This window comes from Hibiscus syriacus, unplaced genomic scaffold (assembly GCF_006381635.1).
Source record: "Hibiscus syriacus cultivar Baekdansim isolate YM2019G1 unplaced genomic scaffold, ASM638163v2 tig00001732_pilon, whole genome shotgun sequence".
In the NCBI taxonomy this organism is placed as follows: domain Eukaryota; kingdom Viridiplantae; phylum Streptophyta; class Magnoliopsida; order Malvales; family Malvaceae; genus Hibiscus; species Hibiscus syriacus.
In genome coordinates, this window is record NW_024061886.1 from 421,376 (window position 1) to 427,298 (window position 5,923).

At 33.6% G+C, this 5,923-nt stretch overlaps 1 long non-coding RNA gene across 1 annotated transcript; it reads left to right on the forward strand.

Annotated features, from left to right (window-relative positions):
* Positions 1–631: 631 nt before the first annotated feature.
* Positions 632–5,183, forward strand: LOC120133255. The gene is made up of 3 exons (XR_005517077.1): positions 632–2,198; positions 2,275–2,345; positions 5,083–5,183. It is a non-coding gene; the product is annotated as an uncharacterized LOC120133255 (long non-coding RNA).
* The last annotated feature ends 740 nt before the right edge of the window (positions 5,184–5,923 follow it).

The following is a 5,923-nucleotide window of genomic DNA, read 5'->3' on the forward strand; positions in this document are numbered from 1 at the left end:
CTGGATGTAGAAAGTCGGGGATTTTTTCTATTCCATTAGGAACAAAAAAGAAAGAGGAGAAAACTAGGAGAAGAAAGAGGGAAGAGAAAGAAGATAGGCATTCATTGTAATCTGAATAATACAAGGAATAAAAAAGAATCTTTTTAAAGATAAGTATTTTTATTTTCTTTCTTAATTTATTTTTTGTTTTGTTCGAAAACTCTGTTTAAAAGAGAATCAATAAATAAAGAAAATGCTTTAAATGAATCTTTATAGATTTAACATTTTTTTTGAGATTTGTCGAAAAAAAATAGATAGTGTGTCACACCCCAAATTTTTGCTTTAAAAATTTGTTTAATTTAATTATTTAATTAAGTGATCAAATGGATAAGATTTTTAATAGTTTTTTTAATATCAAAATATATAGGAAGATTAGGGATCTGCCCTGTCAATTTTCCATAGACAAAAAATCCTCTATCACTAAAAGTTAAATAATGAGTGGTTATGGGGTTTTGAAACCTTATCCCATGTAGTGGCCGACCATGCCTTAACAACCGGGCCAGGTTACTGTTTCTGATTGGAAACAGTAAAGATTTGTTTTACTTTTAAATATCGGGTGATTACCCATTTTTGGCAGATTCGACCACTTTCCTCTCATCTGTTCTTCAATATTTATTTCTTTCTTTTGTTTTACCGGGTTTTCACTTTCCACGGTCTTTATATCTGAAACTTCGAATCTCACATTAGCGTGTGCTTTAGCATCATCTCTCAGTTGTTCTACATTTCCAGGAATTTCTTTTCAAACCCCTTTTAATCCCAATGTTTCCTTTACTGGGATCGTCTCTGGGAATGGGTTTTGACTTCTTGTGTGGGTTGAGACCTTCGTTTTCCTCACCCAACGTTTCAGACATGCTTTGTTTGAGATTCTTCGACAATGGTACTACCATGGAGTTGAAACGAATTTATAATGGTCCATCTCTCATCCAATTTGAAGCTGGAAACTCCCGCATTTTGTGGTCTTACTGAGACCAACGCTCTAAATGTTGGCAATGGCCTAAATTCAATCATACCAGGGAACCAAACCAAAGAAATGGTAAACTCGACCCGACTACCCCCCAATAGCCTTGGATTAACCTCCCTGCAGCAACTCCCTGCAGAAACCACCAAGCTTAGTCGAGCTACACCAACACCGACGATGCAAATCACCACGAAGCTCAGTCGAAATCCAATGGCTAACGACGTGAGCTCCACCCATGTACCTTTTCTTCACCTACGAAACCACCATTAACGACCATAGGTACATCAACCTAAGACTAGAAAAAAATAAACCCCATTTCCTTTTTCTCGCGGTGCTTCTCCTCGTTTTCAGAACTTGTTCGATTCTCTACAATGAATTCAACTTTCAACAAATCCATGAAAGCCCGGATCATGTTCTGCTCGCAGCACTCAACGAATTTTGTTTACTTTATGAATCAAATATTCGCCAAGGAGCATGGTTTGATCTTCGTGGAGGTATCGGCCAAAACTGGTCACAATGTTGAGGAGACATTTATAGAAACTGCTGCAACCATATACACAAAGATTCAGGATGGAGTTTTTGATGTGTTCAATGAGTCGTACGGCATAAAAGTTGGTTACGGTGAAATTCTAGGGCCATTTGGAGGTCGAGATGGTTCTTCTTCGCAAGGTGGCAGCTGCTGCAATTGAAATTCCGAGTTCTCATTCTCGAAAATGGAATACAGCTTCACAACTACGATTTGAAGATGTAGTGTGAAGATGTGGAATGTTTATGAAATTTTAAAGAAATGAGATTGAAATGTTGGGAAAATGGGGTTATGATTCCAACAAGAAAATCACGTGGGTAGAGACTTGAAAAAATAAAGTTGAAAATCTCATCATGAGTCCTCAAGGTTTGGTAAGAACTTAGCCTTATCTCATAGTTTCCATTAGTTTTAGTTTATGGCCCAATAGTGCAAATTAATTCGGTTCAGTCCCTAATTTTAGTGATTAATTATTAGAGTAGCCCCACAAGTATTATATTATACTAATTGGGTTTCCAAATAATTATTTTAATTCTAATAAGCTATCTTTATGGCGAGGGAAATTATTTGGATACAAGTCAGTAATTTTGATGGTCTGGACCGTGAGGAAAATATTGGAAGCTTGAACTCAAAGTTGTTCATCCCGACCCGCTCGTCTACGAGAGCCCGTGATTATTCGTATAGTTCTATAACCTTGTTAAACACTCAGTTTAGTGTACTACTCTGATAATAATTTTGTTCTTATATGACTTAGGTTTTCGTACAGTAGAAGAGCGTAGTGAGGCTGGTGCTCAATAGATCTTCCGGATTGACCCGTTTTGCGAGGTGTGCTCCTTATGTGCAGTATAAATATTTTAAATATCTGTTTGAAATCTCATGTGCACATGATTGTTTACTCTGATTTGAAATACAATGTTTGATTTGATTTGACTACTGTATGATTTACCTGATTCTATATTTACTGAAATGTAAAGCATGATTGCTGACTTATGATTTCTGGATACTGGTTTTCTGAACTGATGATCTGCATGAACTCTGAATTACTGTTAATACTGGTTATTGTCTGAAAAATATTTTCTTAGGGGTACTCTGAGTTCTGGTATGAAGACTCTGGCAGGTTCAGTCGATGTTGGTAATTTCTCGGATAGGTTCAACACCGATTGATAATTCCTTATGGATCTAAGTCGAGCCTTGGGTAGGCTCCGTGACCCTGAGATTTCTTGTAACACCCCCAACCCGTACCCGACTCGAATACGAGTCTGAAATGTCACATTACCTTTTTAAAATACTTTACCTTACAAATTAACAAAACATTTGAACTTATTTTAGGAAAATACGATAATATATTATTAAATTATATTCAGTATAAAATTTTGAGGTAAAAATATATTTGCGAACACTAAAATACGTATGAACAGTAACCTGCTACAGTACCGTGAACAGTAACCTGCTACAGTACCAAAATGTTAAATTTTCCATTTTACAAATAGGGAATCGATTCCCCTGCTACAGGGAACGATTCCCCTGCTACAGTACTGCTATAATACTTCCGTAAAATGTACATAAAATTCGTAAAAATTCAACCGTTCATTACTATACATTTACATAATTATATTCAAAACATTAGAAAAGCCGATCAGAGTGTTCGTAACTAACAACTTATTACATGCCAACACACTTTATACAACTAAAATACATACTTTGTTGTTTACTTCTGATTTGATCCTCTAATGATGGTATGCTGCGTTGCTGCTCTTAGGATCGATCTTCTTACTTTTCTGTACCTACATGTAAATCACTTACACGCTAAGTCATAGACTTAGTGAGACATATAAATATAATAATGATGCATTCCTTATGAATATGAACATGTGATCTATCCATTCAATGATATAACATATAATTCAATATGGTAACATACAACAATAATAATGCAATTACCTTTGATAACATTCTATAAGCCCATGTACATTAATGAGAACTCAAGGTATTCGAGTACATTGAGGTTGAGCACTATTGCTGTCACCACAACTCGTATAAGTCCCACTGAGTGGCATATGAAATTTATCCCGAAGGACCTGTGAATATATCCCAAAGGACCTATGAGTTGTCCCTAAGGACCTATAAAACCCTCGACTCTTGGCATGCCAACTATACCTATAGCTCTCATATCGTATACTATGGGCATCATTCTTATATTTCATATGTTCATGTGCTCATGTCACTTATCATATCACATGTGCATTTGAATTTATTCACATATATCATTTATCGAATCATATGAGCATATATACCTTATGCATGTATCATAATAATTATCATGTATGCATGTTCATAACTATTGTTCTATAAAACTCAACATAGGAATTAGACTTATCATAAGTCTTATTCTATTGTACTATACTTATAATAGGCACTCACCTTGGCCTCGCTTTCGTTGTTTCAATCCTAACTCTTCAATTATTCTGGAATAGAATTACGTTTTATATCTACATAAACATAATTTTCAAGATGGTTATCAGAAGCCTAACCCTTGTAATTTGATACTAACAACTTAGACTAATTTAATAAACCAAACTTCAACCTTTTCTTTTAGGGGGAATCGATCCCCCCAGGGGGTGACGGTTCCCTCTGCATAATCTAAAATTTTACTGTTCAAACCCGAAAATCATCAACTCTTCACTAAATTTCTCATACAAGGTTCCTTAATTCAAATTCTCAAAGCTAAAAACCATACCCAATTTTCAACATGTTTTAAATCCAATTCTAACACTCCATATTCCGTAATTAACTTCTTGACAAGTCAAAAATCTTATTCAAACTTCAAAAACTCATCCATATCAAAATTTCATCTAAAAACCCATTTTCCAAATCTATCTCTAAAACACTTATCTTGTTGTCTTAATGTCATATAAGCTTTCCTTTAGCTTATATAACATCCAAACTTCAATTTCCAAGCTAAAAATCAAAGAAACGACCAAGGTTCAGATTCTTACCTTAAGCTTGGGTCTTCACGTTTGGAAGAAGAGAAGAGTGAAGAAGATAAGAAAGAAGGAAGAAGAGATGAGAGAAATCTGGAAACATTTTTTTCCTACTCATGCCCCACGTGGGTTATAATATAACCCCATCCAAAATTTTAATTATTATTTTTCCTTGCAAATGACCATTTTATCCTTTAATTCATTTCATATTTACTAACAATTATTTTTAAACTATTCAATTATTCTACTTTAATCACCAAATTTTGAATTTTTTACAATTTAGTCACTAACCCGTTATTTGGGATGTTACATTTCTTGGGTAAGCCTTTGTGGCCCCAAGAATTGTCTTGGGTAGGCTTGCATGCCCCAAGGTACTCCCTTAGGTCGTGCATTTCTGGGGATCTGCACATGGCGTTCGGTTGGAGGACGATGTAGAGTTTTTAAATAAAAAAATCCTATGATGTTTTAATGACTATGATCTGTACTGATTTTACAAATCATAAATGTATATTTTTATTTCTGCACTGTTGGGACACACTGAACCTCTAGCTCACTTTTCAAACTGTTTTACCTCCTTTCAGATACTATCGGATATACATTTTGTATCAGACACTTGGAGGATTGGTACATTTAATTCAAATCATTTTGTTGTAATATTCTGTCTTCCGAACTGCTTTTAATTATGGTGACATGTACCTTATTTTTGAAGTATTTATCGTTTTATGATGTTTATTGCTTTTGCTACTGGTACTTGATTTTCGATGTTCCGGATTTATTTCATGTTTTATTTTACTTGGTCTCTTTCATATTTTATATTTACGAAATGAGTTTTTACTGTTAATTATTATATACTTTTATAAATGTCATTTATAATATGATTTTAAATTGTCGAATAATATTTTTGGAAAAATGCCTTTGAGAATCTTTAATGTAATTCGCTAGACTTAGTCCAAACGCATAGGCTGAATCTAAGGTGTTACATAGTGAATCTTGAGTGGGAAGATACTTTCATTATTTTTATTTTATTTTTTGTTCAAAATTTGAATAAAAGAAAATGAATTAATCTTTCAAAATTTTGAGATTTTTTATTTAATTAAATGATCTGATAACCCTATCTAATTTTTATAGGATCTTTATATTTTATACGAGTGGAAAATAATTATAATTGATATCCCTATTTTTTTCTTTCAAAAATCCATTTTGGTCCGTTTCCCGCAATTTCAGTCTTAATTTAAATTGTCTTTTTAGACTCGGTTTTTTTAAGATTTTAAACTCGTTTTTAATCATTTAATTTCCCCCCTTTTTTAGCTTCTACGTTTTTTTAATTTAAGTTCCTTTTTAAATTTGTTAGGTTTGCGCCGCTCATTTTTTCTAATTTTACTGTTCTTTTTGAATTTCTTATTTTTACCCTATAATCCTATT